The sequence below is a fragment of the Malaclemys terrapin genome, chromosome 8, assembly GCF_027887155.1.
Source record: "Malaclemys terrapin pileata isolate rMalTer1 chromosome 8, rMalTer1.hap1, whole genome shotgun sequence".
Lineage (NCBI taxonomy): Eukaryota > Metazoa > Chordata > Testudines > Emydidae > Malaclemys > Malaclemys terrapin.
In genome coordinates, this window is record NC_071512.1 from 1,530,449 (window position 1) to 1,554,731 (window position 24,283).

General features: G+C 57.4%; 1 protein-coding gene across 2 annotated transcripts in view; it reads right to left on the reverse strand.

Moving 5' to 3' along the window:
- CPLX2 (complexin 2) overlaps positions 1-23,085 on the reverse strand; it is a 68,990-nt gene extending 45,905 nt beyond the window's left edge. For both annotated transcript variants that reach the window (XM_054038120.1, XM_054038118.1), the window contains exons 1-2: positions 22,944-23,085; positions 13,295-13,383 (exon numbers count right to left, since the gene is read on the reverse strand). The gene's annotated coding sequence lies outside the window, so the exon portion shown is untranslated. The remainder of the gene's footprint in view (positions 1-13,294; positions 13,384-22,943) is intronic.
- Positions 23,086-24,283: the final 1,198 nt, after the last annotated feature.

The following is a 24,283-nucleotide window of genomic DNA, read 5'->3' on the forward strand; positions in this document are numbered from 1 at the left end:
GCGAGATTGAAGGGCAGCGAACCCCCGGCTGCGGTGAGTGAGGGAGGACCCAGGACTGCACGGAGCTTTGATAAGTGCATCATGGCCCCATACAAGGAGGGGGAGGACATGGATGACTTCCTGGAGGCCTTTGAGACGGCCTGCGAGCTGCACCGTGTGGACCCCGCGGACAGACTCCGGGTCCTTACCCCCTTACTGGACCCCAAATCCGTGGCATTGTACCGCCAACTGGGAGAGGCAGAGAAAGGGGACTACGAACTATTCAAAAGGGCCCTGCTACGAGAGTTTGGGCTGACTCCTGAGATGTACCGGGAAAGGTTCCGGAGTCAAGATAAAACCCCTGAGATCTCATATCTGCAACTAGCCGCCCGCATGGAAGGATACGCCAGCAAGTGGGCTGGTGGGGCCCAGACGAAGGAGGACCTGATTAAACTGCTGGTACTGGAGCAACTGTATGACCGGTGCCCATCCGACCTGAGGCTGTGGTTGGTGGACAGAAAGCCAGAGAACCCGCGACACGCCGGGCAGCTGGCTGATGAGTTTGTAAAGAGCCGGTCAGGAGATAAAAGGGAGGAGTCCCAAAGGAACAGTCCCACCACAACGCAGAGAGAGAGTCACCATGGGACCTCCCCATGGGAAAATACAGAAAAAACCCATCAGAGGGGAGCATCCGGCATCAGGACCATCCGACCTACTCAAGGGGACCCATGGGACATGGGCTGCTACCACTGTGGCCAAAAGGGCCACATACGGGCCCAGTGCCCTAGGCTCAGGGACAGACTGAGCAGACCGAACCCACAGAGGGTTAACTGGGTAGAGACCCAGCCCGGCGAAAGGCAGCATTCCCAGGGAAGAGGGGCTGGCAGAGTACCACCTGCTAAGGAGGGAGGAGAGCTCCAGGCCAGCTCCTCTAGGGGGCTGGATGCTCCAGACTCAGGGTTTTTGGTTTATATGGTAGGCGCGGGGCTGTCCCTCCGGAGAGAGTACCTTGTTCCCCTGGAGGTGGATGGGAGGAAGGTCAATGGATACTGGGATACGGGCGCAGAGGTGACGCTGGCCCGGCCCGAGGTGGTGGCCCCAGATCAGGTGGTGCCCAACACCTACCTGACCCTGACGGGGGTGGGCGGAACACCAGTCAAAGTACCCGTGGCAAGGGTACACCTGAAGTGGGGGGCCAAGGAGGGCCCCAAGGATGTGGGGGTACACCCGTATTTGCCCACTGAGGTATTGATGGGGGGGGACCTGGAGAACTGGCCAAGCAACCCCCAAAAGGCACTGGTTGTGACCCGCAGTCAGAGCCGGCGAGGGGCACTGCGCCCTGGCCTTGGGGGGGGTGCCTTGCCTGAGGCGCAGGACCCTAACCTGGTGGGGAGGGAACGCCCAGGGACACGGCTCAGGGAGGCTGCAGCTTCAGGCCCAGCGGGCGAGAAAGAGCAGGTGGCCATCCCCGTCCCAGCTGCTGAGTTCCAGGCCGAGTTACAGAGAGATCCCTCCTTGCGGAAGATAAGGGACCTGGCCGACCTCAATGCGGTACAGACCATGGGACGAGGTGGCCGGAAAAGGTTCCTGTGGGAGAAGGGGTTCCTGTACCGAGAATGGGCTCCCCCAGGGAAAATGGAGTCAGGGGGGATCAGGAGGCAGCTGGTGGTACCCCAGAAGTATCGCCGCCAGCTGCTGTGCCGGGCCCATGACATTCCCCTCTCAGGGCACCAGGGAACCTGGCGTACCCAGCAGAGGCTGCTACGGAGCTTTTACTGGCCTGGGGTCTTTGTTACTGTCCGACAGTACTGCGGATCCTGTGACCCCTGTCAGAGGGGGAGGAAGGCCTGGGACAAGGGGAAAACAGCTTTAGGACCCTTGCCCAGCATAAAGGATCCTTTCCAGAGGGTGGCCAAGGTTAAAAGGGCGGCTCTGAACCAAGAGAGCCCAAAGCACAGACCTCCAGACTGGAGCGCTGGGAGAAGACCACAGCCCAGTTGGAGCCCCAGAGGTATGGGGGTGGGAAAAGGGCGCAGGCCGCATAAACCTTCCCACATGCGAACTGCGAGTGCCATCAAGCACCCCCGACCTAAGGGGGGGCGTGAAACTGGAGGGGCCTGGTGTAATTCTCACCAAGGAATGGGAGGGATGCGGGGGCATCCATGGGAACGGGGGTAGGTTCGAACTTCCCCGGGTCACTGGCTAAAGTGACCCTGCTCAGTTCGGTCTCGAAGGGGGGAGAGATGTGACGAACTGGGCCTGTTCTCACGGTGGTCTGTGAATGCTGACAGGGGAGTGTTCTGGGATAGTCTGCATTGCAGGATGGGATCTGCCCGAGGGCGCCCGAGGGCGCATACCTGAGTGTGTAACATGAGAACCCAGGAAGGGGTTGAAGGGGAGGCGACTCCTTAGCCCAGGAAACTGAACAAAGGCTGTGGGAGGGGTCGCTGAAGGGGAAGTGCTGGAAGCAGGCAGGGAGAGAGGGCTGGGGGGCAGAAATGGCTCTGACCTCCCAAGGGGGGCTGGGCTGGAATGCCCGGGGACCCCAAGATGGACCTAACTGAGGGGGTCCCTGTTGTCTGTGCCTGCAAGACCTGTCTTGGACTGTATTCCTGTCATCCAAATAAACCTTCTGCTTTACTGGCTGGCTGAGAGTCATGGTGAATCGCAGGAAGCCGGGGGTGCAGGGCCCTGAGTCCCCCAATACTCCGTGACACCCACCTTGTGGTGCAGCGCCTTATGGGGTCACTACACCCAAAGAGGGACGAGTGGAGCCTACCGACGCCAAGGCCCTTTCCTACAGCCCCTGGATCACCCTGCAATTCAGGCGCAGGCTTGGCCCCCTTTGGCCTGGGAGAGCTCAACTGATCCGTGCCCAAGAGCTTTAGGCACCTGAAGCTGTATCTATGCGCCTGAGTTTTCAGGCACCGAACGACCCTGGAGAATCTGGCCCCAGGACACCACGTTCAGAGGTCGCTAGTCAGCAGCGTCCAAAGAGACCTCTGCAAATGCAGCAGTGAGGCCCCGCTCGCTGCCTGGCCGCCCCCACGCTCTCGGGCAGCAGATGTGCATTTCAGCTCCCCTCTGCAGGAATGGTAAGCGCCAGCGCGTGTCTGAGCGGCCTGCGGGAGCCGGTCTCAGAGCAGCCTCTGGGGCAAACGCCCCACCGCAGCATTGACAAGCTGAGCGCCAGTACCCGCTGGGGAGCCCCACGAGGATGTCAGCAGCCAGCCCACATGCTGCTGCCCCTGTCCTGCCCCTGCCCTTGCCCCCCCCCCCCCCCCCCCCGCAGCAGACGAGCCGGTGCCCAGCTGTCCAGGCAGGGCGCAGAGCGAGGTGGCCCAGGAAGGTTACCTGAAAGGCCAGGGTCCAGGGAGCAGGAAGGTGCGGATCGACCAGGGATTGCGGTGGAGGAACAGGGGAACGGTCTGGCATCGCCCAGGCCGGCAAGAGCCACAGGCTGCCCAAACCGGCCCTCCCCAGAGGGCGGAGTGGTGGGAGGGGCAGCGGGAGGCAGCGTATAACGGAGACCAATTCAACCTGGCTACACTGCAGCTGAACCCCAGGCCTGCCGCAGCCCATTAGCGCAGGGCAGTTCTTTATCCCCCCACCGCCCTGCCAGCTGCGGCAGAAAATAATTATCAGCCCTCCTCATCTGTAAAGAGGATTAAAAGCGGTTAACTCAATTTACAGAGGCTTTGTTGTGTCGGTTTTCCCCAGGCTGCTGCGCAAGGAGATTTCCACACAGCCACTTACGCCACTTTTATCAGGTTGTCTTCTGGAGGTAATTGGGTTTTGGAAGAGCCTGTTTAAAATGCGTAACCCAGCCTTGTAAACAAAACCAAACCAGCACCCGCCGAGCAGAGCAAATACCGGCATCCTCAAAGGAGGGTTCCCCCCGTCAGTCGCCCACACGGAGACGCGGCAGCCCGGGCATCCTCGGCACGCAGCGGCAGGGAGCGCCGCGACGAGCGCCATGCTGACCCCTTGGCACATGTGTGGGTCTGGGCCATTGAGAGCACCAGGGGTTTTGCTGCCAGGCCTGGAGGCACCTCACCCCTGTCCTGGGAAATGCCAGGGGACAAGTCCTGGAAACCCAAAGTCACTCCCTTGGTGTCCGGGGAGTGACGTTGGAACGGCTGGAAGCAGAGCCCGGCCTGACGGCTTTTAGAGCATTTCCCAGGCTCGGTGGGTGAGCTGCTGTTGGGTGTTAGCCTGGCTCCAGCACCCCATTGGGTGAGCGGATGTGGGGGGGCTTCACTAATCCGTGCCTGGGTCTGAGTGCTGGTGAAGCTGGCGGCCTGGGGACTGCGGTGACTTCTGTCTGCAAACTGGCACGGCATTGGCAGGGCAGGCTGCCTGCCCACCCCCAGCCGCTCTGCATCAACCCCAGCCTGGAGGCCCCCCCTTGGATGGCAGGGCAGGCCTGGGCCTCTGGTAGCCACCAGTGAACGCCACGGGTGTGGCTGCGGACACCTACGTGTGACACCGGTTCTCTCGAGCTCCTTGGGCGAGGTGTGCGGCTGTGCAGGGGATCACCCGGAGCTCCCACCCAACCTCCAACCCCCTGCCCTCTTCATGGGGCGTCGGAGCCCTGCACCCGGCGCGAGCGACTGGTCACCCGTTCTGAGCCCAGGTGCTAGAGAAGCCACCATTGTACTGTCCCCTCATCCAGCTGGGGTGACCCCCTGATGCACCAGAACACATGTTTCAAACCCAGTGCAGTCCCCTGGTGGTTAACTGCCCCCCATTCCCCCGGAGGCCGGTCTGCTTTTATTCTCCTTGAGACTTGGCCCCCACCAGTCTCCAGTGCAGCCCATTCTCCTGCCAGCACAAACGGGGGGAGGCGCGTTTCATTCCCCAGCTCCACGCCGTGTGCGCCAGCGCGCCCCACGCGGAACAGACACCCTAAATAAGCTGCTGAAGCCAGAGCTGGACCCCAGACAATGAAGCGACCCAGATCAGTGCGGACTGCGGCTGCCCCAGGGGCTTAATGACCCAGCTGGGAAGAGCCTCCCTGAGTCTGACTCTTGGGGTCTGTAACGACCACTGGCCACTCTCCATCTGTCTGCTGCAGTGACCCCTCCCAGAGCCCCGACAGACTGCACGTGGCTGGCAGCACAGGGAAACGCCCGGCCCGGGCAGCCGTGCCGGCCAAGCTCCTCTCGCTGGCACTTTGCTGTTGCAGTGGGCCGGGACATTGTGATGCGAACTCTACCGAGGTCCAGGAGGCCGCTCAGCCAGGACGTGGACGCGAGTCTCCTGCTGCTTCTATCCCGAGGCCTGACAAGAAACGCCAAGCCCCCGATGGGAGACGCCGGCCAGTAGGAGCACGCTGAATTCACTGTGCTGCTGAGGGCTGGACCAGTCACAGAGGGGCGGGGGCTAGCCGGGGCCCAGCCTGGGGACGTATGGTAAGCAGGACCTGTCCCATACAGATCAGGAACCATCCCCCAGGGCTACAGGTCACGCCGCTACCCAGCACAACCCACAGAGCTCCTTGGGTAAGCAACAAGCCATGGGCCTACCTGCGTGGCGTCCAGGCGCTCTGGCATGTTCACGGGTTATTTGGTGCCACAGCTGGTCTGGACGGGGTTATAGAAGCGCCGGGGAAGGGTGCAGAGGAGGCTACCCTAGGGAAAAGGTGTGTAGCCTCCCCATTCCCCAGCTAGAGGGGCCTTGGCGGACGAGCGGAGTCCTTACCCAGTAGCTTGAGTTGATTTGTTCTGATTTCAGGAACCGAGGCCAGCCCCCAGCAAAGGGACGGGGTGAGACCAGCCGCAGGGACGTTGTGTTTCCTTCCCCAGCGGGTGAATCTGGGGAACACCCGCAGGGCGCCTCTGCCACCCCTCCAGCCTGGCACTCAGCAACCAGGGCACCTGCCCAAGCTTCCAACTGCACAAAAGTGTAAACCACACAAGCACCCTCCAATGAACAGGCATTCATGCCCGCACCGCCCATCCGAGCGGGCTCCTCTTCAGGGAAACAAACAGCTACCCTCTTGTGCACACGCACAGACACAATCACACACACACACAATCCCCCCCCCACACACACAAGAGCATCAGACAGCAGCATCTATTTTGGAACCACCAAAGCACTTCATGGGGCCATAAAAAGAGCAAACTCCAGAATTAGCATGCAGAAGAGCCTGTCTTCGAATGCAAACTCCTTCGCAGCGCAGGCCGCAGGGAGAGGGGGGCCTGCACACCCTGAAGATTGGGGGAAAGGCCTTGGTCTGGGGGAGCTCAGCGAGGCTTGCAATGCCCGTGAGTGCTGCTAAAAGCAACACTGCAGCACAGCCTTTACAAGCGGGGGATGGGAGGCGGGGAAGGGATTTTACTGTTCCTGGAGTATGCGGGAGGACTGAGGTGGCTGAGTCAGGAACTAGCACCCCATGCAAGCTGCCTCCACTGGACCCTGACCCCCCGTTATCCCAGCCCTGGGCTCCCCACATACAGCTCGGCTGGGGCCCCTCAATCCCAACCTGCAGCCCCCCATTATCCCAGCCCTGGGCTCCCCACATACAGCTCGGCTGGGGCCCCTCAATCCCAACCTGCAGCCTCCCCCCACTATCCCAGTGCTAGGACTGCCCCGGCCCACACCTGTGCGGATGCCTGCAGCTCTCCCACTCCAGACAGCTCTGCCATCGTGCACCCGACCCAGGGAAGGCCAGCGCTCTCATCAATCATTACCTCACTTTTTATTCCTCTTCGCTTTGCCCCAGGAGCCCCCATTCCAAGTTTGACTCTCCTGTTCTTAGCACAAACCAAATCCACTGCAATGCTTGAGATTAACCCAAACCGGCAGCCTGGAAGCTCCGACAACAGCATCTGGCTGCATTGCTGGGTGCATGACAAAGCTGCAGCTCCTGAACAATTGAAAGAGCAGCGATAAGGACATGAAGCAGCTACCCCGACACCACACCTGGCCTCCCAAAGGCAGCCAAGGGATTTCTATCCCCCACATTGCAGATAGGGAAACAAATTCAGAAAGTATAAGTGGCTTATCCCCATCCACACACAACTCCTGGGCTGAGCTGGGCACAGAAACCAAGAATCTTGTTATCCAAAACTTTCTGTAGCTACTCACCAACTCCTGAGCACAGCCCCAGAACCATACAGACAGCTGGCTGTGGGGAGCAGCGCTCTTCCCATGCAGAGGGAACACCAATTCACAAGTTGTCAGCACCTAACTGCCTTCCGTCCAACCACAGCTCTTCCAGCACACGCTTTGCCTTCCCAAGGTTATTTGCAGGCTTCAGAGTAAACACAGGCAACCAGATTTTCCAAATATGTGGCTCTTATTACCCAGAATACACTGGGGCACATATGTAAATTATTTGATGCACAAATTGTCCATTGGCCACCAGGAATTGCAGTCCTCTGTATAATGAGCTGCGTCACTAGCCAATACCAACCTGCTGCTTGACTTTCCTTGGCTTGCGGGAGAAGACAATGCATGGACTGGTCTCCCCAGTAAGGCTGTAGTGTAGACAGGGCTCAGGGAGTTTCACTTCCCTGTTGTTAGCTCCAGTTACCAGGTCTCTCTGCCAGCCAGGCCGAACCCCGAGGGCCCTTCCCCCTGGCAAAGATCTCACTGATCTCAGTACAGAGACCCCCGTCCTGCCATCCAACCACCTGGGCAGATTCCTGTGGAGCTGCCCCGTAGGTCCCACTTCAGGACCGGGGTTTAGTAGGGATGGCAGGCTGAGAGAGAGATGGACGTTTGCTTTCAGTGTAATATACGGAGCCAGGCCTGTCCCCGCTAGCTGCTTTCTGCTCAGGCCGATGGCAGGAACTGGCTGCTGGTTTTTAACGGGGCGGTTGCCCCCTTCGTAGATTCCAAGGCCAGAGGGGAGCATTGTGCTGAGTCTGACTCCGGGACGGCACCGGCCAGAGACCTGCCCCCAATTATCAGCAATAGCAAATGTCTCTCACCGTGGAAAGACACAACCCACCCTCCGCCTTTGCTTTGCTGCCAGGGCCTGTTTCCCATGGGGCAGGCAGTGTGCTCCGGGGCGCTGGGCTGGGCTCCCCCTTCCGAGTCGTGTTTCTCTCGCCCCAGGTGCCTGTGCTGGCAGTCGGCTCGGGTTTTCTGCTGCGTGGCTCATTGCTGCCGGGCTACGGCATAGGAAGACCAGGCCACGGGGAGAGCAGCGGCACCATATGGCACCCTGCTCAATTATTGATGTGTGTGTTTCCTGAGATGCTGCTCGCAGGCACTGTTTGTAAATCATTGTCGGAACAGCCTGGACGATTGTTTGGCTGATTCCGGGTCTGTGTGTTCCCGTTTCTGAGACATAGGAGAAGCTGCTGGGGGAAGGGAGGGGCACCCTTGCGAGGGGTGAGCAGGCAGGGGAGATCACCAGCTTCATTCCTGGTTAGGGGTAATAAAGAATCCCCCAGCTGCTCTGTTTCAGTCTGAGCCGGTGATTTGTCGTGAGAGACAGAGAGACCTGGCAGCAGCAGCAGCAACGTAACTGACTCTGATAGAGATTTTGTGGAGTGACATCCCACCCGGAGCCAGGGCCGAGCTGTGTTTGCACACGGTGCGGGGCATGTCAGACTCCTGTAGAGCCCATCCTGGGCTGTACTGTGTAGAACGGATATTTCAGGTGTTGGGACACGTGAAAAGACGCCTGATTTGTCTGGCAAGGAAAGCGAACAGCCAGGAGCCAGCGACCTGATCAGGGGAACAACCTAGTGAACCGTCCAATCAGGTAAACAACTGGGTTAGCAAGTAAATCTTAGTGCTAGGCAGGAAAGTGTTTCTACAATAAATAATGAATAACTTGGTTACAATGTCGTTAAGGCGAGCACCTGAATGAGGGGGTGCGCTCACACTTAACCCTAGGCTGGGCCCTGTTTCAGTGAACTGATCACTTAAACCACATACTTCAGCTCCAGAGTGTCTGTGAACCAGTGCATCCTGGGGAGCGGGGAAAAGAACCGGTCAACATGGGCGATTCGGACAATCCTGCAGCAGCTGAAATGGGCGTGCGGGGCCTTTCTTTCGGGAGAACCTCGCCACCCTGCTGCTGCTGCTGGCCCGTTTTCTGAACTGATGCTAAAGCAGAGGGTTCGGCAGCCCTGGGGCAGCATCTCTGGCCTGAGCTGTGCAGGAGGTGGGGCGAGATGCGCAGGCTGGTCCCTTCTGGCCTGGAGTCTAAGGATCCGTGCAGTGTTTGGGGGCAGGTTTCCGCCCTGCACTGAGCGAGTTGGGGTTCGTCAGAAGGTCTGACATACCCGGGCCTGCCCTTCGGGGACTCACAGCCCGACTGGAAGCAGGAAGCATCAAACATCTCCTGGGAAGCCCAGGCATGTGGTGTAGATTTACAGCCCCTGGAGGGGTCCATATTTCATTCCCCTCCTCAGAGCCACTCAGCTCTGCTCCCCTGACTCTGCCTGCTTGGGTTGCGACACCGATAGCAGCCAGGAGGAACCTGCTTTGCCCTCTGGGATACTTGGTGTCTGGGGTCACCAGCGACACCATCGATCTGCAGTGAGGCCCTGAAAGGCTGAGCAGACACAAACACTTGTTTGCTTTGTCCCATGACTAAATTAGAACAGAGAAGTGGAAGTCAGGACTCCTGGGTTCTATTCCCAGCTGTCCCTCTCACGCCTGCGACCGGGAGTGAGTCACATGACCTCTATGCCTTTGATTCCCCGTGTATACAATAATACCCGGCCATGGGCAATCACACACACTATCGTTGCCAATTCTGGTTGGACGTATTCCTGGAGATTTCATCCGATAACAGAATCTTTAATTAAAGATTAATCTTTAATTCCTGGAGACTCCCGGCCAATCTTGGAGGCCTGGCAATCCTATCACACGCTCTTCTGTTGAGATGCCTGCAAACCAAAGTCAGTGACTTGGCAGCTGGGGCACTGTGCCTGCTGCTCGTCGTCTCACTAGTCCCTTTCGCTCCTCCAAGCCTAGATCGACCCGTTGTCTCTCCTTTGAGCCTTAGGTGGAAGCGCCTTGGAGCTCCTGGGTCTGTGGATGTGCAGCGCCCGGCGCCGTGGGACCCTGCTCCCTGACTGGGGCTGCTAATGAATAACACACATCACTGACCCCAGTGGAAGGTAGTGGTGTCATCCAGAGCCCGGGTCTCTATTTGCCTTTGCACAGCCCCCAGCACAACACGGCCCTGACCCTGACTGGAGTCGCTGAGTGCTGCTGTCATATACATATGAAATTAAGAATCATTATTCTCATTAATACTCTCTGTTATTAATACTTTTTCTCCTTGAAACCCACGGGCAGGTTCCATGGTGATCAGTGAAGCAAACCCTGTCATTGCTGCATCACCTGTAATCGCTGTGTAATTGATTCCCTTGGATTTGCTGCGTATGCTCAGGGCTGTCCCCACACCAGAGAAATGGGAGATTTCTGCCTGCCTGGCACCACCCTTTTGCACACCCCTTCCTTGCGGGATAAAGGCGAGTGGCACCAGGGACCTCTGCACACTGCTCCAGGGGAATCAGCCATATCGGTGCCGAGCCTAGGAAGTGACCTGGGTTTGACTGGCACACACCCCTAGATTGCCCTGTGATATGCGTGGCTGGAATCTAGCGGAGGGGAGACGTCTCGTCCTCATGGCTTTTACAGAGCAGCATGCGCCTTGCCTGTCTGTGCCATGCATTATTAAACAGATAAGACTGCAGCCCCTCGGTGTTTTTCCTGCCTGGGCTTTGCTGCACAGGAAGTGGGTTCTTTGAGCAGATAGTTCTCTCGGAAATTCCCTGCTAAGCTCAGGTTGCGGATCTGGAATTGCTGCAGGTACGGAGGATTCTCTTAATGGGTTTCTGACTTTACAGGTTTCTTCTAGGTTCTTTCCTTATCCCTCCCCCCCATGGTATAAATTCCGTTTTCCATCAAAGAGCCGTAACACGTTCAGCCCCAATGTTAGCATCAGTGCCCTGGCTTCTCCTGGCCTTACTCACACAGCAGTTCTTATGGCATTCATATCCCTAATGCGGTATAGAGATGCACGCTTGCCCCGTGGCCAGCCCATCAATATTTATGGCAGGCGCACACACACACGCACAATGCCTTGCAGAGGAGTCAGAGAAGGAGCTGTGAGCAGAATACCAGGAGCCACTTACTTATCTCTCCGCATCCGACAAAGGGTCTCTCTGGAGACCTTGCACTGCAGAGCTCCTCTCCCACCCCTTGGCCCACCCCTCCGGTCCCCAAGCAGCCCTGAGAGGCTTCAAACACCCACCAACATCAACAGCCAGGCTTTGAGATCTGCTTTTGTGGAAAAGCAACAATCCAGAAGGCTCCTCGGGGAAGGGTGGGGATAAAGCGCCTGGTTCACCTAGCCCACCCTGGCCCGCAGCTCGGTTGCTTGACACCCCTTTTTGTGTCTGTACCTTGCTTTGCACAAGAGGATTTCCAAGGGCTTTGCAAACATTACCAATGACTCAGGCTGAGATTGTCCAAGCTGCCTGCTGGGAGGCGGATGCATGGTTCCTGCTCGATTTTGGTTGCCAGTGGGCATCCAAATGGGAATGGGGCCGCCACATGCCCTGGCTAGCTTCCGCCTCACCCTCGCGGGAACCTCACGGGGCTGCTGCAATTATCCCCGTTTTGCAGGTGAGGAAACTGAGGCACAGAAAGACAGGCAGTGACTTGCCCAGGACCATACGGCAAATTGCCAGCAGAGCTAGGAGTGGTCACTGCCAGGCTTCTTGTCTTACCCCTGGCCAACCCCCCTGCCCCATCAGAGCACGGTCCCTGAATCTGAGCTGAATACTGGGAGCTGAGTTTTGGGTTGGGACACACTTCGGTTTTGATGCCACCAGAAGCCATGTCCTGCCAGTGTTTTCCCCCAGGGGCAGTGCAGGTAGCACAGAGCCCCCTCAGGACGGCTTCCACCACATGCCAAGGCGTGGCAATTCTGCCAGGAGGACTGGCGCCAGGCTGCCAGCTGCACGGAGAGGAAGGCTGGCTAATGCTCGGCGTGCTAGCCTGCGGCCCGGAACCTAACTGCTATGGGAATCAGAGGAAGTTAGGAGCCTACGCAGATGTTAGGAGTGTAACATCCAGCCCTTAGTCTTTCTCGGCTTCTGTGGAAATGGGGATGCTAGCAGGGCCAGAGCCCTGGGGGGTCAGGGAGAAATACACGAGGGGTTGTGCTCTCACATACCAGGGGAATGGGGCCTGGTAAGTACCAGGTATACGGGGGAGGGGGGAGCAGGATGGTACAGGAGGAATGGCACAGTTTGCAAAGGCAGTAGCATGACCATGGGAGGGATGGTCAGATACTACAATGATGGGCACAGTACCACACCTAGATGGAGAAAGGGAGACCCATGGACAAGGGAAGGGGGAGGTAGGCAGGTAAATGCTGAGCTCACTGGAGGCCACGAACTTAACAAGACCCCAAAAGGGATTGGCTGTTTCTATGGGTATCATAACGCAGGACAAACATCCTGGCAGGGCGATTAGATCACCTGCTTCAGGGGGTGTCAATCTCCAATATCTCCCGCTGCTGGGGTGGGTTCTTAGACCTTCTTCTGCAGCTCTCAGTGCTGGGCATTGTGGGAGCTGGGATCTGGGCTAGACAAGCCCAGGCACTGATCCAATCCGGCCATCCCTCAATCCCTCCCTGCTGCCCACCACGACTGGCCTGAAGTTTCCCATTGAATCTTTTTTTGTTTTTGTTTTTAACCGGGGCTGGCTTTTGAGCACATGATTCTTTTTCCCACCAAGTGTCACTTTCCTTGCAAATCACTGACTGTGTCAGAAAACTGCCCTTCCCCCCTTTCTTTTTGTTTCGTTTTTCGTTTTCAGCAGTTTTGGGCCCCAAATATTTCAGTTTGGAGGTTTTCAATGAAAAGTCAAAAATGTCCAGGGGAACCCCCCGTTTCTGCCCAGCCCTCGTGCTGTGTGCATCGAAAACACCCTAATTCTTCTGCCCTCAGCCTTGGGGCGAGGTCCCAGCCCCGCTGCCCATCCCCAGGAGAGAAGGAGAAGGGAGCCCAGGTTTCCCAGGAGCCCAGAGCCCCAGCACTGATTTCAGCCGGGGCGCCTGCTCTGTAGTTTCCTTGCTGAGCTCTGCGTGCAGGCAACACCTCTGCGGTTCCCGCCAGCCCCCGGGGCACTGCGCTCGCCCTGGCAGCCGACCGCACCTCGCTTCCTGGCATTTGTGCTTGTTGGGTCATTGCCGGGAAAGAGGTTTGCAGGGAGAAGGCTGGTTCCCCCAGCCCGAGGGAGGGCGAGCGAGGAGCCAGCGACAGGCCGGAGAGGTGCACGCAGCGCAGGGGAGCACACAGGGGATCGGGGAAGCTGCTGCGCCTACCTTTCCTTGTCTCTCCAGCCAGGCGTCCGGGGCACTAACACGACGGCTCCTCCTCGCTGGGGCAGAGCATGTCAGGGGCAGCCGGCGCCCTAGAGAGGAGAGAAGGGGAGGACAGGGTGAGGGGAGCTGGGACAGATCCGCCCGCTCCATGCCATGGCAGGAGCGTCACTCACACTGCGCGCAAAGCGGCCCAGGGGCAGCAGTAGGCTCCAGAGCACATGTGGCTCCCACCTCGTGCTGTCTCCCTCAGGATGGCCCCCCGCAGCCTCTCTGCCTCAGCCACCCTGCCAGGCACAGGTCCCCGGCACTGGGGGGACCCCCCCTTTATACTGAGCCCCCTCCTTCTCCTAGGTCAATATCTGTGCCTTCCTGGAGATGGAGAACTGGGCTCTCCCTATGCCAGGGATCTACTACCCTGGCCCACCCCACTCTCTCGCCCTCTGTCAGAGGGAACGTCCCCCGCCCCAGAGCACTCTGCTAAGCTGGGGTTAGCCTCGAGCCCGCGGAAAGGCCCTGACAAGAGCCTGGCACGTCTACAAACTAGCAGGAAGCGGAGAGCGCCGGAGTTCAGATTCCATTCAAAGGAAAGCAGAACCTTGGAAGTGTGCAGCTGCTGTGTTCAGACGGCTGCCCTCCCCCTCCCCCTCGGCCCCGGCGGTAACAGCTGCAGCCCCTCCCCGCATTGCTCCCCTTCCGACTCCTTGGGAGACGGGTGAGTCTGGGATCAAGGTCTTTCTCTGAGGCCTTGAAGAAGGGGCAGCACGACTTAGCGTGGCAGGGTGGCTGCTCTTGCAGGGACAGCACTGCTGCCAACCTCACCTCTGCCCACCCTCTGCTTTCCCAGGGAACGCGCCCCACGCCGCATGTTACAAGAGCTGCCGCATCGCCCAGCTAGTGGGCAGGACACTGAGAAGCTGCACCCCCAGCACAGCTCTTAGAGCGCTTCCAGACTCATGCCTCCCGCTTACGAAGGATGCCCGCACTACGGGAGCTTGGCACTGGGTTCGCTTCACCCGTTTCAAGCTAGGTAAGTTGCCTGGCTGTAAGTCCCACTGTCTCCCATTGCAGTCCATCTTAACTGGGGATCTCCGTGCCCTGGCCCAAATATCCCCCATGGCGAGCACTAGGGATGGTGCTGCATCACTGCACGGACTTGGCGCTTTTCTGGTGAAATGCTCTAATTTAATGGCCTGGCCCTAGGAGAATTGCATTTGCTGTTATTACTAGTTCAGTGTTCAATTACACTTGTCTAACTGGTGGCACCTGGGACCTCACTGATGTGTAAGGAATGACGGCTGTCAGGAGGCGACAGGGCTGAGCAGAGATTTGTAAAAAGCCAGCACAACCATGCTATGATTGAGCGGAGAGCAGCCTGGCTTTTCTCTCAGAGATGAAGAGAAACAATGTTTAGTGATGGCCTTGGGGGTTCACCCCATTGCTGGTTCCCCCCAGGGCAGAGTTAAATCAGTTTGGGTACTTTAACCATCATGGATTTGCAGACTTTCAAATACTTGGGTTTCTTTGACATTTAATATTGACTCTGACTGTCCTGGCTTTCTAAACGTCGTTTTTAAAATAATAACACTATTGTTAGTTTAAAAAACATAACAAGAATGTTGTTGCTTTTTAAAAAATAAAAACAACCCCTGTATGTCACGGAAAGGTCCTTCCAACTCTAATGCCAACTGCATGAAGTTTTTTGTCTGGGAATTTCCTTAGGGCTTTCAGTGTTTGTGACAGGAAGACTGCTCAAACGAGTCTTCAGTGAGAGGGATCTGCAAACAGGTACCAAGATCCCGGTTCACAAGGCAGTTGTCATCCCCACCCTTCTCTATGGGTGTGCGACCGGGTCACCTACAGACGCCATCTCAAGCGGCGGGAGTGGTTCCAGCAGCGCTGCCTCGGGGGGATTCTCAGGACCAGCTGGGAAGACCGACGCACTAACATCGGCGTTCTCTCTGCAGCCAACACCAGCAGTATAGAAGCACCGGTCATGAAATACCAACTCCGCTGGGCTGCCGCTGTGTACGTGTGCCCGACACTCGTCTCCCGAAGCAAGTGCTCTTCTCTCCATTAAGTCAGGGAAGAAGGGCTCGCGGAGGGCAGCGGAAGCGTTTCAAAGACATACTGAAAGTACAGCTTAAAAAGGGAGATATCAACCCAACAAACTGGGAGGACTTGGCGCGGAACAGAACATAGTGGCACCACACCATACACCACGTCACAGGTCACTTTGAGGAGAACAGACGTGCTCATGAGACAGAGAAGCGACACAGGAGGAAAGAAAGGGCACAACAGTCCAGCCAACAATTATGTCTCCTCCAAGATCACACCTGTCACTTCTGTGGGAAAATCTGCAGGGCACGAATTGGCCTCCTCAGCCACTTAAAACCCACCAATGAACCCCCTTGGCAGACATCACCCTCGCATCGAGGGACAGCCGAAGAAGAAGAGGCGTTTGTGACCAGCAGTGGGAGACAGGTGTGACAAAATGGGAATTTTTGGGTACTACTTTTTATGAATCCTGTGTGTGCTACGGGGCAAGTCTCCACCTAAAACACTGCCGTGGCTGGGTGAAGAGGCTCCTACTGTTGGGGTAGCTAAGCCACCCCCGGAGAGGCGGTAGCTATAGCGACGGGAGAAGCCCTCCCACTAACATAGCGCTGTCCACAGCTACAGCCCTCAGCGGTGGGGATTTTTCACACCCCGGAGCAATAACTTTTGAGTGTAGACCTGGCCTGAGCTTGTTTGTAGGGAAGTGCAAGAGACATGGGGGTGGGGGTGTCACTACTGGTCTGGGGAGGACCGAATGGGTCATTACAGGACTGGCTGAAGCCCACCCAGAGCGATGGAAAATCCGAGAAGACAATGAAAACCACGAGGGGCAGAACGCTGACGCCTAGCAACCAACCACCGAGAGGAAGGAGGTTTCCCCACCTCTCAGGAGGGAAGGGAAGCAGATGCCAGACTGGGAGGTGTCAGGGCACCGGGATCAGAGTGGGCTTTTGGAAGAGGCTGAGCTGTTCTCACCGGAGCCTGCACTCGAGTGGATTGCAGCGGGTTGCTCTGGTTTGGCCAGCTGGACTCTGTTCTCACCTTTATTTCTCTGTGCTAACCTACACTCCCAGTGTTGCTTTCCAGCTGACTCATAAACCCTCCTCTGCTTTGAAGCTGCTGCCCGTCGTCACTACAGATACTTGTTGAGGTCCCCGAGGAGTGTAACAGTCTCTGACTGGGGTCTGTCTCACTTGGGCTTGCCGGTCAGAGCTCACGGGGTGAAGCCGGAGGCGGCGCAGCCTGAGGTGGTGAGGCCACAAGGCCTACCCCGACAGAAGAGTGGGACCCCTTGGGGGTCTTCCAAGGGACTGTTTAAAAGCTGGGGCGTAGCACAGATCTTGTGGCTCCGAGGCTAGGCCGGAGGAAGCTGTGTTGGCACAAGGCCTAAATCAGGGTGTTGACAGTTTCTCCTGCTTGCACAGCCACTGCAGCTCAGCACAGGTATTTGGAGCAATCATTTTATGTCTCCTCCTATCAGTGTGACATGTGTTATGACATGACGCTCAGAAGCAAGGCCGAGCTCTCTGCAGGGAGGCTCCCTGGTGGGGGGGATGGAGCGACTCAAGACACCAAAGGGACCGTCTGCAGCAGCCAGTCATGGAAGATAAGCAAGGAGCCTCGGCCTTCGCATTCCCATGTGGCCAATGATTGGGGTGGCTGAGTCCTTAGGGGGGCCGTGATTTCCCAAGAGCAGATGCTCAGCCCCTTTGTGGTGTCCCAGGCTGGGCCCCCCAAAACGGAGGCACCTTAGATCACTAGGAACTAGGCCCTGGAGTGTATGTGACCCAGAAGCAACTGGCAGCTTTTCTGCGGAGTGACAATATGCACAAGCACCGAGCGGTAAGAGCAGCGTGGCTGCATGGCCCCAGGGACCTGCACTCTCACAGCAGCCTTTGCTCTGCGCGGCGACAGAGCCGTATTAAACACCTGCCAGAGCTGATGGGCTTTTGAGCACCAGGAAAGTGGAAATGGGATTGTGGTTCCTGGAGCAGATTTTCAGCCCCAAGGTGTCTATGGGCTGTTGCTTTCACATGCTCCCTGGGGTGGCAGGGCTGGAGGCACTGCAGATATGGTGCTCAGTCCCTTACGAGGAGACGGCATCTCAGGTTATCCAGGGGGGACTCTGGCTGTTGCGGGGATGGGCGGGGAGGGGCAGCAGGTGCTGATGGGAATAGAAATGAGTCACCCTCAGCTGACAAGAAAGGAGGCTGTGGCCTGTCGGGGTGCATGGTGAGGGGTGCGGACAGGGAGAACCGCGGGGAGCCTTGGCTGGGAAGGGAGCTCTAAATGGGACGAGGGACGGGGGCTGATGGGGACTCCGGGATGGAAGTGGTATCACTGCAGGAGCCACTGACTGGCCCCTTCTCCCCATTGCCCCTCTCACTCCAGAAGTGGCCCTTCCAGGGCAAAGCTAAGGTAGATTCCTGGGAGGTGGGGTGTGTGTGTGAACCTCGCCCTGGTGCTGCCTGGGCTGGGGACAAGCAAAGGGACTCAGGCTCCAGGGTTGGCAATCCACCACCTTCAGCCAGGCCTAAAGTCACCTTTAAGGAAAAGGGGAGGAGTTTTGGGGGTCTCCAGGACCAATCCGGAGCAGGTGCCTCTCTTCCTTCATCGCTTTGTTGCAAAAGCGCATCATCACTGTGTCCTAGCAACATCATGGCCATTACCGCAGCAACGCACTGTGACATCACCCGCCAACCGGTTCCCTGAATGCTATGGAGAACTCTCCCGGGGCTTTTAGCAACTCAAAGCAGCCGAAAGAGGGCAGAGAAACAGCAAATGCCCAGAGTGGGGGGCCAGGCCGATGTTTCCTCAGGGTTAGCCAGGTTCCCCGGGAAGTGAAATATTCCTCTGTAATACAGCAACCAAGTCTTCTCTCCAAACGGGGGGAGGGGGAGATTCAGCAAATTGTAGATAAACAAATGACCCAAGGGAGCAGAGGGAAAACATGTTTCAAAAGCTACTTCAGAGGAGCAATGGCTCTAATGGATAGGAGGCCGCACTTTGAAAACGCACTAAGGAGCAGGGAAGAGGTGTTACACTCCCACAGGCAGGAGACACCATTAACGAGCCGGGCACAGCCACAGATTGGGTTACTGAGAAGACTCCATTGCAGCTCCCACCACTTTCATCTGTAGGAGGTCAAATTACTGTGCATGTAGCAGCGCTACAGAAGATGATACCTACCTCCCAGGTTCCTTTCATTGTCCCTAGGGACCTGCCGGCTGCTGCCTCTTCCCGCCCCCGGGGCAACCGCTCTTTAAAGCAGGGTGTGTTTGTCTTTTAAAACCTCTGCATTTTTTAAAAATTCAGCTCAGGGAGATGTGAGCGAGGAAAAGGGGCGAACCGAACCACACAGGCAGGAAAACTTTGCACAGGGTCTTTCATGCCAGTCATCTCCACAAAACGCTTCCCCTGGGGGCAGAACAAAGCTCTCCCAGCGCGGCAGCATCAGCTGTGAGTTCCACAACAGCTGGAGCGTTCGGGTCTGGGAAAGAGGGTCACAGATCAGCTAAGTTCTGGGGAAATGGCTTCCAATTAAAACACACCGTCTGCCCGCCCCGTATCCAGCCCATCCTTGGCCTGAAACCTGCCCCCAATTTACAGCTGTGCATTGATGTCAAGGGACTGAATGGAGAGTGTCAAATAGTTCTCACAGGCATTTGTGATAGGGTGCATATGCTTATATGAACCTATCACATTTCTCTAGTCCCTTTCATCTGGAGGGATCTCAAAGCACTTTATACACTTTGTACATTCAACACCACTTAAATGCAGTCACCTCTGGGGCCGAGCAGTGACCACAAAACTCACAGTGCAACGATGTCAGGGAGATGGAAATTGGACAAAGACAATGGGCAAGCAGCAAGTCTTATGCAAAAGTGCCCTGGGATCATGAACAGCCACATACAGCAGACAAAAGCTACGGGTTAAGGTCTCACCTGAGAGACTCCCAGGCAATGAACTGCCTGGTATTCAGGATTTAGCCTCTCTAGGGTGCTGTGGAATATACAGAGCAAGGAAAGAGGGCGGCACAGAGGCAGCCTCCATTGGCTAATGAAAGTTCCAAACTGTGCAGATGTTCTGAACAGCTGCCCGGCTGCTGGCACTCACTACCTCAGGCAGCCCCACTGAGCTCTATGGGAACAGAGGTTGGCCAATGCTGGGCACTTTGAAAAGCCAATAAAAGAGACATGAAGCAGCAGGGACGAATATCCTTTCAGCTCCCTGCGTCTCTCCCAAGGACACTTCCGGGAGCAGTCATTCCATTTGCCTGACTTCTCATCTGTGCTGAAAACTCTGACTTTAAACACCAGCTTGTACCTGAAGTTCTCAGGGTTTTTTTTCTTCTTAAAAAGGTTTGTGTTGTCTATACACTAGGAAATGAGTGGAGGAAGCCAAGTGATCCGTCTGGTTGATAAGAATCTCAAGTCACACCTTCATTCTTACCAAGTAATAGGGGGGAGCCGTGTTAGTCTGTATCCACAAAAACGAGGAGTCCCGTGGCACCTTAAAGACTAACAGATTGATTTGGACATAAGCTTTCGTGGGTAAATAACCCACTTCTTCAGATGTTAGTCTTTAAGGTGCCACCGGACTCCTCGTTACCTTCATTCTTATTTCATACTGATAACATGGTAGCACCCAAGAGACCTGCTGGGGACAAGGGCCCAGATGCGCTAGATCAGCAGGTCTCAAACGTTTGTACTGCTGACCCCTTTCACATAGCGACCCCCCCTTATAAATTAAAAACACCTTTTTATATATTTAACACCATTATAAATGCTGGAGGCAAAGCGGGGTTTGGGATGGAGGCCGACAGCTCGCAATCCCCATGTAATACCCTCATGACCCCCTGAGGGGTCCTGCCCCCCAGTTTGAGAACCCCTGCGCTAGATGCTGTACAAACACACGCTCTGCCTTGAGGAGCTCACAGCAGTAACACAACATAATGCATTGCAACAAGGAACTGAAGGGGTTGGTTCCTCCTGAACCTTTTGCTGCTTTCTAAAGAATATAAACTTCCCTGGAGGCAGTCTGGCCTCATGGCTGGGCACTGGCCAGGGGATCCGAGGAACTGGCCTCTACTCCTGCCACTGACCTGCTGCGTGCCTTGGGCAAGTCCCTTCACCTCTATTTGGCTCCTGCCTTTGTCTGTTTCAACTGTGAGCTCTTTGGATTGTCTCTTACTTTGCCCACCATTCCTAACACATGGGAGCCCTGATCTCCGCTGAGGTGTCTCATGATTTGAAATTGTGATGACATTTCTTTTCCTTTCCCATGTAGAGATCCTTGACAAAGAGCATTGGGGCTGCTCAATCAGCGTGGCTGCCAAGGGCTGCAAATCAACACTAGGCGTAGTTAAGGTGCGAACTGCATTTCTCATCCACCTCTGGGAGGTGTTAATAGCTGTGTCTAGTTGGGATCATTGCAATAGTAATACTATCGCGCAAGGCAATCGAAGAAACAAACACTCAGCCCCAGCCAAGGACCATTTTGAAACATGTTGTTATGTGTCAATCTGTCTTCAATGAGCTTTCTCCGGCCTCTGCTACACAGGAAAATGAGCCCCTGGATTCCAGCGCTGGCCCGGCTATCCTGGTGATAGCGACGGACAGCGCTAGCACTCTGAGCGAGCGTCCAACACACACTAGTTCAGGTAATTACACCAGGGCTTAGCACTGACGCAGCTGCCAGCGTACCGTTCTGTTTGGAGACGCACTGTTCTGCAAGCAGGAATGGGCTGATGCTCTGCCAACCCAGAGACCTTGCCCTGGTTCTTGTCACCTCTGTCCTGGAGGGTGGGCAAGTGCCTCCTTCTTTTAACCTGAGTTAACAGCCTGCACCCTACCTCTTCAGCTCCCCCAGACAGCGCTGAGAAACCTAGCATCAGACGCCCTCCCCAGGCCCCCCCTTCTGAAACCCAGAGCCGAATCCTGCCTGCCTTATTCATGCAAGTCAGCCCACCGATACCGATGGGCCTGCTCATGTGCGTTAGGGGGGCATAAAGCACTGTGTGTTCACACAACCTGCTTCTAAGACCAGACGGTGCGACTTGGCTCCCAATGTGCCCCCCAGCTCGGCACCCCACTCCTCACTTCCCAGAGGGGACTGGGGGAAGTGCAATGGGGTTTGGATGGACTGGTTCATGAGGTGCAGGTGCAGCTTGGCTGGGAGGCGGAGTGGAGGGGCAGGAGGAGTGCCTGGTAGTATCTGAAGATGTTAAATAAGGAGGGAGAGGAATTCCGTGGGGGGCGTAGGGGGTCAGTGAGATAGCGCTAGGAGAAATGGGGTGAACTAAGGGAAAGGAGAATATAGGCTGTATACCAGGGAACCGCCTAAGAACGAGGCCAGTGGAGATGTCTCTTACAGTAAGAGGTGCGAGGTCCGTGTTTAGGACTCACTGGCTGGGCCAAGGAACTGTAGCTGCCCGTGCCGAGAACACAAGCAATGATGGGAGATGTGTGATGGAGCAGGGGATGGACAATTCGCTTCCTTTTGACTGGTTTGCTCACTAGGGCCCTGGTTTGTAGAAAGGCAGGACGTGTGTACAGAGCCCCCAGCTGCACTTCCCCAGGGCCTAATGCCAAACACACTGACTTCAGCGGGAGTCTGTCTATTCGGCCCAACCGGCTTTCGCTCAGACCACAATCGTATCACGGCTGGAGTGGCATGCAGCATCCTGGCCTGCCTGTTCTTAGCTTGGCAAGAGCCAGTCGTCAGACGGCCTTTGCCAGCGACCCCTTCTAACTGCAATAGGCACAAGGGAATCACAGTTAGCCATGGGACAGCCCCATTGCCCTCCAGGGCCCCTTGCAGTGCAGACACCTGCCTTGATTGCAGGAGCAGGAGCCAGCCCTCCAAAGCCCGGCACATAATTGCAGGAGGGTTTTGGGGGGAGCGTCCCCTCGCAGCTCTGCAGTGCCCCAGGCCTCTTTGCAGGGAGAGACAAGGATTTCCCCTCCTTTCCCTGCTCTCGGTTCAGCAATCCCGCTGGAAGCAGGCCCGTTAGCAACAACCCCTGGCTGCAGAGGCACGGAGCAGCGGTGCTGCCCTGGGGGTGGAGGGCGGGTTCCCGGGGGAATCCCGCATCATCGCCCCCCACCCCCAGGATGCAGCTCGCCCTCCTCTCCTTGCTATTCTTTACCGCGCTTACATAAGAGGGCGGGGGAAGGGAGCCCGTTTCCCCATTGTTTCAGCTCCACAGCCCCGCAGCTCGGGAGCCATGGGGACAATGAAAGGCTCCCCCAGAAGACCCCGCCCGGCTCCGAACAGGCGCGGGGAGTGGAGGGAGGCGTGACTGGGGGGCTGCTGCGCCCCGGGTTAGCCGGGGGAGCCGCCCCGAGCCGGCGTGGGGAGCCCTGCGGGCTGGGGCTGGGGGGCCGGGCGAGCCGGGCCCCAAACCCGACCCAACAGGCCGGCTCCCGGGTGCTGCTGCCGGAGAGGGCTCGGGCCCCGTTGGCCGGCGCGCCCGGGGCGCACGGAGCTGTCCGCGCCCGCGGTGCTGAAGCCCGCGGCAGGCCGGGCCTAGGCGGGCAGGAGGCCGGGCCGGGGAAGGCGGAGAAGGGAGCAGACAAAGAGCGGTACGAACCTGGAAGCCGGGCGGGGAGGCTGCGCTGGAGGCGGGCGGCGCCGGGCAGAGTGCGCGCTGCCGGAGTCTGTGCACCCCGCGCCCCGCCCGGCAAAGGGGGGGCCGCTGGAAGCAGCCGCCGCCCGCCCTCCGCGGGGCACGGCCGGCCGGCGGGGCAGCGCTGCCCGGGCGCGGGAGGGGAGGCGGAGGCGGAGGCGGCTGGACGCGGCCGGGGGTGGCGGACTGCGGCGCCGGGAGCCCCGAAGGCGGGGCGCGCAGGGGCTGGCTGGAGTTTGCCCCGCGATGGGTTTGCGCGGAGCTGCACGGAGACCCGCCCCCTCCCCGGGACCTGCGGAGCGCACGGGGGGGGGGGGTCAGCCCAGAGTTTCTCCTGGCCCGGGCGGGCCGCCTCAGCCGGCGGGGGTGTCACTGTCCCTCCCTGGGCGGACAAGCAGGGCCCTTCCCCCGCCGGCCTCTCTCCACAGCCCCCTGGGGTGCAGGGAGAGTGGGGAGCTCTGGTTTGGGGGAGCGTGGCTGGGGCGAGGCAGTGCGAGGCAGAACAGCTGGGAGCGGAGGGCTTAGCCCGTCTTATTACGGGCACATTAATCAACAGACAAGGAGGAAGTTTGTCCCGGCTCTGAAAGGGAACGAGTGTGGCCAAGGGCTGGGAGAAGCGGTTTGGGAAGAGGTTCCTAGCTCCCAAAGCCAGCAGGGACCCTTGTGATCATCTGGTCTGACCCCCTGCAGAGCACGGGCCAGAGACCCGCCCCCAAATCATTCCTAGAGCAGAACAGCCCATCCCCATTTTAAAATGGCCAGTGACGGTGAATCCACCGGGACCCTGGGTACATTGTTCCAGTGGTTAATGACTCTCACTGTTATCATTTGCTCTTGCATTATTTTTTGACCGTTGATAGCTGTGTCCAAAGAGCCTCTCTCCAGGGTGACTGACTGGCAATACAGCTCTTTGCAGTGTTGTTGCCAATGGGGATCACATCCTGAAAGAAATCTTTCCTGAACTCCCTTCCTCTGGCCTTCAACAATCAGCCTGGCCAAGCTCATCATCAGAAGCCGGCTCCCCATAGACCAGGACCCACCAACTCCAAGTGGCACCAGACCCAGACAGAACAACAGATGCAAAACCTGCAGCCATATCTCCACTGCTACGGTGACCAACGCCCCCCACAAGACACCTTCCAGATCCCTGGGCCTCTGACAACACACTGCACCTCAGCCGGTGCATCAAATGGCCCAATAACAACGATGTGGGTGAAACCAGACAATAGCAACGCTCTCAAATGAACTCAAACAGAAAATGAGAAAAGACAAACTCACACTATCTCCCAGGGGTTTTCACAAGG